Below are 11,061 nucleotides of genomic sequence, written 5' to 3' on the forward strand. Positions count from 1 at the left end.
TCTATCTTTCTCCCTTCCTGTCTGTAAAAAATCAATAAAATATATATTTTTTTAAAAAGACAAGGTTGTGGGTTCAATCTCTGGTCAGGGCATATACAAGAAGCAACCAATGAACGTATAAATAAGTGAAACAACAAATCCATGTTTCTCTCTCTCTCTCTCTCTCTCTCTCTCTCTCTCTCTCTTTCTCTCTCTTCCTTCCTCTCTCTCTCTAAAAAGAAATAAAATCAATAAATAATAACCAATATGCCTGGCCATCATAGCTCAGTGGTTGAGTGTCACGGTTCGATTTCAGGTTGGGGCACATGCCTGGGTTGTGGGCTTGATCCCCAGGGTGGGGCGTGCAGGAGGCAGCCGATCAATTATTCTCTCTCATCATTGATGTTTCTGTCTCTCTCTTCCTCTCCCTTCCTCTCTGAAGTCAATAAAAATATATTTAAAAAATAATAATAACCAACATAAGTTAGAAGAACAAAAGAATATGGTTAAGGAAGGACTTATCCTATCAATTATTTAATAAAACATATTATAAAGGTACAATACTTAAATGTAAGAAATAAAATTGCTAGTCATGATCCCCTAAATTTATGGCCTATTAAGGGTCATAAACTACACTTTGAAAAACATTGGTTTATAGATATCAAAAATGGGCAATTTGTTTAAATTTAATGTATAGTCATAATGCAGAATATATTACAGTTATTAAAAATAATGTGATAGAACTATATTTGTTTGCATGAAAAGGTTTGACAATATATTAGTAACTAAAAAATTTACTAGAATTACTTATTTTTTTAAAATATTTTTTAATTGATTTTTTACAGAAAGGAAGGGAGAGGGATAGAGAGTTAGAAACATCGATGAGAGAGAAACATCGATCAGCTGCCTCCTGCACACCCCCTACTGGGGATGTGCCTGCAACCAAGGTACATGCCCTTGACCTGAATCAAACCTGGGACCCTTCAGTCCCCAGGCCGAGGCTCTATCCACTGAGCTAAACCGGTTATGGCAAAAAATTTACTAGAATTACTTATTTTTTAAGAAGAAAAAAAGCATATGGACAAAACATGGACAGATAAATGCCAATACATTAATAAGAGTTATAGCCCATTTTTCTTTAGCTTAAACCTTATTTTCAACTTTTTACTATTTTAGATAATGTTATGATTACTAACTTCATGAAAAATTTTTTTTTCCAAAGTTTCTAATGATGCCTTCAGAATAGAGTCCTAGAAGTAAAATTACTGCAATAACCATTTTTAAAGCTATATTACAAAATTGTTTTCTAAAAAGGCTGTAGCAATTTTTATTCCTACCAGAAATAGATGAATGGCCACTTTCTTGTTCCCTTACTTATATTAGGCACCTCATTTTAAAAAATGAGTAGATATAAAATATTAAAACAGTATTTGCTCTTTTGATAGATTAAAATTTTTTCACTGTTGTTTTATTTTGTATTGCTTACCAGTGTAAGCATTTTAAAATGTTACCCTAAATTTACATGACCATCCTAATAAATAAGTGAACAGTTACTGAGATTAAAGAATATAAATTACTTTAATTTCCTATTATGACGTGCAACATTTTGTTCATTTTCATATTCAGTCATTTGCTAAAAAACGGTTTATTTTATTCTTACCAAAGGCTGGCCACTGTATTGGGCGCTGGGAATTGAACTGAGAAAAAGATAAACTTAGTTCCCGCTCTGGGAAGTGTCCAGTCTAGTAAGGTATCAAAAAGAGGACACAAGGCCTACCTGGTTTAGCTCAGTGGATAAAGCGTCAGCCTGCGGGCGGAAGGGTCCCAGGTTCGATTCCGGTCAAGGGCATGTACCTTGGTTGTGGGCACATCCCCAAGGGATGTGCAGAAAGCAGCTGATTGATGTTTCTCATCAGTGTTTTTAACTCTCTATCCCTCTCCCTTCCTCTCTGTAAAAAATCAATAAAATATATATATATTTTAAAAAGGATACAGGGAAAGGCAATCACAATGTAAATAAGTAAATAATGGGGGAGTATAGGTTACAATCCCCTCATGGGGGATCAGCGAAAGCTTCCTGGAGGAATGATGACTAAATTAAGGTAGAGACGGTGAAATAAAATTACTATAAGTTTCAATTTTTTGACTCACTCTCATTTAAAATCATAGTTGAGGCCCCGGGCATTTCAGTGGTGCTTAATGAGAAATGGTGAGTTGGGACACAAATTCTTTTACTTCACATAGCCCTGGCTTAGTCATCACCCTCCAAAAAAAAATGCAGGAGGTTAGAGAATGCTTACATACCTGTTTCCAACAAATTCAAGTCTATAATGATTTTTTTATCTTATAATCATACAGCTGGTTTCTGTCTGTTTGCTAAGAAGGGCAATGGGTGTTCCTGTAATATTCAGAGGTAAGTTTTCATCGTTGGAGGGGCTGTTGATCCCTAACCCAAGACTAGGAATGTTTGTTCTGCAGAACTACGTGCAACGTATAGATGCCATTGCGGAGAATCCCATTCCTCACTTGAGGTTGTAAACGGTTTGTCGTCAGAGGTTAAACTGGCGCACCAACCTTGTGATAATGAACCAGAAAGACCTCACAAATACTGTTCCAAGTGAACTCCACCCGTATAAAAGACTGTGGGTTTTTCTGGCGTGGAATAATAGCTGAAGCTTTTCCTCCTGGCGAAGGTTACGCAAATAAAAGTAAATAGGTGAGGCTAAACCAATTACCAGTACAGTAATTTCAAGCACGCGAGGTGGAGCGGAGGAGTCTGGCCCAGTGTCCCAGGTCATGGGCACTGAATTAGCGAAGGTCCTGGAGGCCAGCACAGGTAAGCGCTCTGCAGGCACTCAAAGTCGTTCGGACGCAAAGCTTCCAGGTGAGGGTGGTGGATTACATAGATGCATGAGATTTCCCTCCCCAACATCATCTACTGTTGTAATACCTTCCCGGGATGGCTTTCATAATCAACCCATTTATTGCTCTCTAAAATACTATATAGCTTACCCTTTGTTTTCTGTCCCCACCCTCCCTCCCCATTAGGATGTAAGCTCTTAGGGAACAGGACTTGGGTCTATTTTGCTTACTAACAACCCCAGTTAAGAATGGAGACTAAAATCTAATTGGAGGTTCAAGAATGAGGCTTATTAACTTTGGTCTTCATTCTAGGCCCAAGGTGATTATTTGCTGACTCTCCTCCTCTCTACCCTTTATCCCCATATTCGTATTTTTAAGTGTTTCCCATTGGGCTGGCCAAAAATGTCCCCAAGAAGAAGAGTCTTGCAAGCTCCTATCTACTAGTAGAGGGTGAGGTCTGGCCGACTATCAGATCCTCAGAGCTTAGTGAGAGGAGGTGGGAGCTTCTGCATTCAGTGTATGTTTTATCAACTTTTCCACATTGGCTTGTAGACTCGTGGGAGCAAATCCATGTCCAAGTTAGCCCAGCTCAAGAAATAGGAGCAAAAAACTATCCTTTTATTCTCTGCTTCCAAATTCTGCCAGTTCCCTTTGACAGTCTCTCTTTGGCCCCATTTATCAACTCCAACGTTATGATACAACTGTTCACCTACTACTTTAGGTCTTTAACATGCTCCTTCTGCACTTCTGATCTGAGAAATCCCCTCTCATTCTTCCGGTCCTTTTAACCCCAATGAGCCATACCTGCTCTCCTTATCGAGGACAGGACCTGGCCTGCATTTATTCATTTCCTTAACATAAAGCACGTAGAACCCTGATACAAGGAAGTCGCATGTATTTCTGATCAAAGAGGATGAGGTAGAGGGAAAGGGAAGCGAGGGAACTGACTGGAAGGCCGGGAGCAATCACACAGCGTACTGAGGATGTTTATGGGAACTTCGTGGATTTCCTTAACTCTACCACATGTATATAAAGATCCCAGCTGAGTTTACATGAACTTGATGAACTTCATTTCTCCATGAAGTCATATTGGCAAGAAAAATGGTCTTCAAGATCAAGTCCCTCTTTGCCGAACCTTCTATTAACACATTGTATGCGGGAAACATATTTATACGTTTTACATTGATTGTAAGTAGTAGAGCGCGGGACACGTATTAATACGTTTTTTATAGACTAGCGGTAGAATGCGGGTAACGTATAAATACGTAAACTGAAGTTATCGTAATTTTACTGAACGTTGCCATTTGCGCAAAAAATTAGCAAAAATGGCCCGCGCCACCTGTTAGCGCGCGATAAAAACTACCCGCAAACAATGTGTTAATTCTTCCGGTTCCAAGCTGCCATGTGCGAATGAACTGCAAAGACAAGTCAAGTTCACTAGTTAGCCAGAATTTACCAGTGAGGACCCTAGAACTCTCAGATAGATGATGATGCCTTTCTCAAACAGTAGCATAACTTTCACCTAATGATGGCTTTATTTGCTTTTTTAAACCTGGGAGCCAAAACGCACTTTTGATATTGAAGGAGAAATATTATTCAGAATTCTTTAGGGGGAGAGCATTGCACTTGTTTCAAAGGAATCCTATATAATAAAAGGCTAATATGAAAATTGTCCCCTCCACCAGGAGTTCAACTGGGAGTTCGAGGAGGGGGGCAGCAGTCGGCCAACAGCCCGCAGCCCTGCCCCGTGGCCAGCCTTGACCCCGATCCGCCACCCTCACCCCCTCATCAGGGGCAGTGCTGGCTGGTTAATCTCCTACAACCTCTCCCTGCAGCTGGCCCAGCCTGATAGTCCCAAATAGGGCTGGCTGACCAGACCCCACTAATGCACAAATTCGTGCACTGGGCCTCTAGTATCTTGATAAGGCCTTTGGGAGTATAAAACAAAAAACTAGCAACCCGTGTGTTCATGGAAAAATTAATTGATAAATAAAATGTAGTATGGTGTGACTAAGTGGTTAGAGCATTAGCCCAAGCACTGAAGGGTCACTGGTTCAATCCCCAACCCCAATTGGGGGCACATTTAGGAGGCAACCAATCGATGTGTCTCTCACATCTCTCTCTCTCTCTCTCTCTCTCTCTCTCTCTCTCTCTCTCTCTAATTCTCCATCTCCCTCCCTCCCTTTCACTCTCTCTAAAAATCAATGGGAAAAGAGAAAAAGTGAAAAATATAGTATGTACATACAATGGAATATTATTCGGCCTTAGAAAAGAAGGAAATTCTGATACATGCTATGACATGAATGAACCTTGATGACATTATGCTAAGTTAAATAAGCTAGTCACAAAAGATAAATACTGTATTATTCCACTTGCTTGATGACAGGATATAGTAAAAAGTCAAGATAAGTAGGCCAAAAAGGGTCTTTCTTCCTTTCATTCATTCATTCTGCTTTCTTTTTTTTTTTTAAATATATTTTATTGATTTTTTACAGAGAGGAAGGGAGAGAGATAGAGAGCTAGAAACATTGATGAGAGAGAAACATCGATCAGCTGCCTCCTGCACATCTCCTACTGGGGATGTGCCCACAACCCAGGTACATGCCCTTGACCAGAATCGAACCTGGGACCTTTCAGTCCACAGGCCAACGCTCTATCTACTGAGCCAAACCGGTTTCGGCCATTCTGCTTTCTTAATGGGAACCTAGACCCAGAAGATTCTGATTGCATAGGTCTACAGTGAGCCCATTAATCTGTATTTTTTAAAATGGTCCTCAAAAATATATGATGATCAGACAGCCCTGGGAACCACAAGACTAGAGGGAAAGCATTAAAAATTTTCATGGGCTGGTAAATATTTGGGACTAACATTTTGAAGTGATTCTGAAGCTCTTACTAAAAGAATTCCAAGTTTTAAATAGAAAACCCATGTCAGAAGAAATTTGTACACTACAAATTCTTTTTATAATTCTATTTTATCTTTTTTTAAAAAAATATTTTTATTGATTTCAGAGAGGAAGGGAAAGGGAGAAAGAGATAGAAACATCAATGACGAGAGAGAACCATTGATTGGTTGCTTCCTGCACGCCCCACATTGGGGATGGAACCTCCAACTCGGGCATGTGCCCCAACTGGGAATTGAACCATGACCTCTTGGTTCATAATTCAATGCTCAACCACTGAATCACACCAGCTAGACTCTATTTTTTCTTACTTGAAGATTACAATTATATAGACACCTTGATTTCTTCCCTCAGTTGTGATAGGTAATTAGCATGCTAATTCTTCTTACCTGTTCTGCAAGTAGGAATAGGTAGTTTCAGAATGGTTAGTTCATATGAACAAGTCATGCTAAGAGGATCTAAAATAAAGATGTAGGCAGGGCCAGCTTCCTGAGCTCAAGACCTCTTTAGTGACATAGGGTCCACCCTTAGATGAGCCTGGGACTGGGGTTAATGATCTGCTGTTGCCATCTTAAATTTTTAAATAATTTTTTTAACAAGGGGCCCTGCATTTTCATTTTTCACTGGGCCTTACAAATCTACCTGGTTTAGGACTTTGGTCACTGATTCCAAAATGTGATGTTCTAGGCCAGTGGTCGGCAAACTCATTAGTCAACAGAGCCTAATATCAGCAGTACAACGATTGAAATTTCTTTTTTTTTTTAAATATATTTTATTGATTTTCCACAGAGAGGAAGGGAGAGGGATAGAGAGTTAGAAACATCGATGAGTGAGAAACATGGACTAGCTGCCTCCTGCACGCCCCCTACTGGGAATGTGCCTGCAGCCAAGGTACATGCCCTTGACCGGAATCGAACCTGGGACCCTTGAGTCCGCAGACCGATGCTCTATCCACTGAGCCAAACTGGTTAGGGCTGAAATTTCTTTTGAGAGCAAAATTTTTTAAACTTAAACTATATAGGTAGGTACATTGTTATTAACTTAATTAGGGTACTCCTAAGGCTTAGGAAGAGCCACACTCAAGGGGCCAAAGAGCTGCATGTGGCTCGAGAGTTGCAGTTTACCGACCACGGTTCTAGGCTCACCTAGAAGAAAGGTCATATGAGTAAAGCAGCGCTGTCCCTTTTATTCAAGATTCAGTGTATTTTATACACAACTTTCACATTGGTTTGTCCATGTAGCACTGCAAACTAATAAGAGTATCCACAATTTAAAGAGAATTTAGAGCACAGAATAAATAGTTACAACCGAGTCTCGGAGAGAAATCCTCACAAAGACTAATATAATTTTGTCATAAATATTTACAAGTTTTAAATTCTTGGATATTAGTCACTCCATTTATTTTGGTGTTTCCTTGTGAATGAAGTCCATCCAGTGTCTACATCTGATTGAGAAGAATCTGTGAAGCTAATGCAGAAAGAAGAATCAAGAATGCCAAAAATAAATGTTTCTAACTTGAGCCAAAGAATGAATCACTTGTGCATTCATATGTTATAGAAAATGTGATCCTTTTTTCCAGTTTTATAAGACCAACACCTATCAGAAGCATGAATTCTTACGTTTACCAATTTAGATCTGAAACGCCATAAAAAGGCCGTTCATGGAAATGAACAAAGAATGTATTTATATCTTTATCTGAGAATGCTTGCCAGAATCCATTCCAAATTAACAGAGTAACATTTACGTTACATTTGTATGTTTTGGTGAGTTTTATAAACCCCAATGCTAACTGACTTTTGCTTGTAAAGTAGAGACATAAACTGATGTTGAGAGAGAAGACTGGTTATGTCAGAACTGAAATGTTTGTGCCTATTTATTAAACATGGTCAACCTTTCTCACCAGGAATCACCATGGAGTCGGCTTCCTCAGAAGACATTGAGGTCCAAAGTCTGGGTTTCACTTCTTCCTTATCCCTAAGCACCTAACAATTCAAGGACATGGAAAGTATTCAGCAAATCCTCTCTCCATCCTCTCTCCAATTGCAGCCTCCTTTCTCCTGCAAATTTTTCACACAGATCTGTCCTGATTGGGAGGTGCTCCCAGGCAGCCAACTTTTCATGTTCTATCTTTCAAACTTCCATTATAATGTATTTGTCCCTGGTCCCACTCCCTCTCTCTGATTCCCAGATGAAAATCATCTGATGACTAACTCAGGTTCATGTTTTGAAGAATTAGTATATTAAGAAGGTAGTACGAGACTTCTATTCTCCTTTAGGTAATATTTTTACAGTAACAATGATGGATCAAGTCAACAATGATGGACAGTGGCCAATAGAGTGACTCTAAAACTTAAAATTTCTGGCTGGGCAGTTGGGATATTAAAATATCTCTTAGTCTCATAATTTGTTTGTTTGTTTATTTTTTAATCCTCACCTGAGGATATTTTCCATTGATCTTTTAGAGAGAGTGGAAGAGAGAGGGAAAGACTGAGAGAAACATTGATGTGAGAGAAACATACTGACTGTGTTTCTCCTGCTCGCATCCCAACTAGGACCCGGGAAGGGGAGGAGCCTGCAACCAAGGTACATGCCTTTGGCCGGAATCAAACCTGGAACCCTTCAGTCTGCAGGCCGACACTCTATCCACTGAGCCAAACCGGCTAGGGCTATTTACTTTTTATATATATATATTTGATTTCAGAGAAGAAGGGGGAAAGAGAGAGAGAGAAAGAGAGAGAGAGAGAAACATCAATGATAAGAGAGAATCATTGATCAGCAGCCTCCTGCATGCCCCATACTGGGGATCGCACCTGCAACAGTCTCATAATTTAGATGGCAGCCTATGGACAGGACTGGCTCTTTCAAAAAGTTATTTCATTTTTTTTATTGAATCATCAAATATGTATAAGGACTTAACCTGTGCCAGGGCATACAACATTGAGCAAGATGATCAGGTCCCTATTCTCATGAAACTTACATTCTAGGAGGCATGTGGGGAGAGCATCTACAAATATATATACTAAATATATATTTAGTAATAAGCAGGTGCAATGGCATTGGAGTGGTGACGAGACTGTAGATGCCAGAGAGGAAGCAAGGAAGGCAACGGGACTGAGATAATGGTGCTTAGGCCAGGATGGCACCAGTGGGGGTGTCAGCAGCAGACGGAAAAAGGATAGATTTTGCAGATAGAATCAGTAGAAGTTACTGATATATTACACATGGTGGGGAGGACAGGAAAGAGAGAAATCAGCATGAGTTCTGGGTTTTTGGTTTGAGTAACAGTTTCATTTCCTGAGATGAAAAAGCTTGGGAGGGGAGGCAGGAAGTTCAGTGAAACAATAGGTTTTGAGGGGGAAATCATGGCTTACATTTTTTAGATATTGAGTTTGAGATGTCTCTTAGACATCTAAGTAGAACTGTCAAGTGAGCATTTAGATGTGTAGGTCTGGAGCACAGAGAAGAGGTCAGGGATAAAAAATTTAAATTGGAAAGTTGTGCCCGGCTGGTGTGGTTCAGTGGTTGAGCGTCGACCTATGAACCAGGAGGTCACAGTTCGATTCCCGGTCAGAGCACATGCCCAGGTTTCGAGCTCAATCCACAGTGGAGATTCATCATTGATGTTTCTATCTCTCTTTCCTTCTCCTTTCCTCTCTCTGAAATCAATCAAAATATACTTAAAAATTTTTAAAGAAATAAATACATCGGGAAGCTGTTGGTATATAAGTATAAGCTAAAGCCATGGGGCTAGATGAGATTATCTAAAGAGGGAGGATGAATGGAGAAGATGAGAAGTCAAGAAAGCCACCTCGTAAGGGATAAGCAGAGAAGTCAGGGGAAGAGTGTGTAAAGGTGCCGATGCTGATAGGAGGCAGCATAGGATGCAGACAGGTGTGTGGCTATTGGAGGCTTTTGGCAGCCTTGACAGGGAAGTTTCACAGCGATGGGAACAGAGTGAGGGGACTGAAGAAATATATGCCATACTGGAGAGTATTATGCCAAGCGAAATAAGCCGGTCAGAGAAAGACAAGTATCACATGATCTCATTCATATGTGGAATCTATGAACAAAATGAACGGATGAACAAAAATAGATCCAGAGACATTGAAGGTTGCAATAGATTGTCAAATTTCAGAGGGAAGTGGGGCGGGGGGGGGGGCCGCGGGGAGGGAGCAGGAAGAGATTAACCACTGAATTTATATGCATACTAGAGTCCCGGTGCATGAATTCAAGTACATTGAAAGGAAATTAATTAGAAGAAATATTTTAATATCGCTATTTGCCCTTTCTCTAAAATAGAAGTGTCAACCAAATTCACGATCAACAATGACAAATGGAAACACACGCGTGCAATTGGCGCCAACAAGAGCTTTATATATATATATAGATAAACTTGCTTAATTAGACCTGTTTTCTGATGTAGCTAAACTTTTTCCAGCCCAGTGAAGCACCCAACTTCTCTTTCAGGTAATTGTTAACAACACAGCAGTAAATATCAACACAAAGCAGATTATTATTGTAGATCACGCAGGGAGAACAAAGGGTGAAATATTTAACTGCAGCAGTGTTTGACTATATTCTGCACAGTGAGAAAACCTGAAATCATTTTCAAGTTCCACCATTTCTTACTTCTTTTCAGTTGGGTCATGTTTCTAAACTTTCTAAATCTCCATTTTCTGGCTAATGAAAAGAAAATAGGAGTCTACGGAGTCTCCTGTCTACCTACTCCAGGACTTTTGTGAGGATCAAATGAGATGAGGCACATGAAAATGCTTCACAGACATTTGGTTAAAGTGTAAAATGTTTGCACTTGGCTATAAAGCAAGTCATGTTCCTGCGCTGAAGAAACTCCAAGGAGGCTAGTCACTAGGCCCTAGTGACTAGGGAGAGGAAGCTGGGTGTTGCTACATGATGTTATTACCTGGCACCCACAGCCACCATTTCTGGGCTGGGCTGGGCTGTGGGCCATATTTTGCGCTAAGGGGTCTCGGCAGTGTCGGCTGCAATTTGGTGGGGTATTGCTCTGGGGTGCTGTCGGGGCCTGTGTCCCACTTGGGGGAAGCCGAGTGTTGGTTTGTCGGCACCAGGTCCGTGGTGCCATTTCTTTGTAAATGGCCAGTGTGCATCACGGCAGCTCCTGCACTGAGCATCTGCCTCCTGGTGGTCAGTGCACATCATAGTGACCGGTTGGATGGTCAGAGGGACACTTAGCATATTAGCCATATATATGCATAGCCCAGGGACAGACAATAGTGCAGGGAAGGCCTGGAGAGGGGAAGGGAACAGGGTGGAGGGGGTCAATGGTGGGGAGGGACAT

This window comes from Myotis nattereri (assembly GCF_964212035.1).
Source record: "Myotis nattereri genome assembly, chromosome: 2".
Lineage (NCBI taxonomy): Eukaryota > Metazoa > Chordata > Mammalia > Chiroptera > Vespertilionidae > Myotis > Myotis nattereri.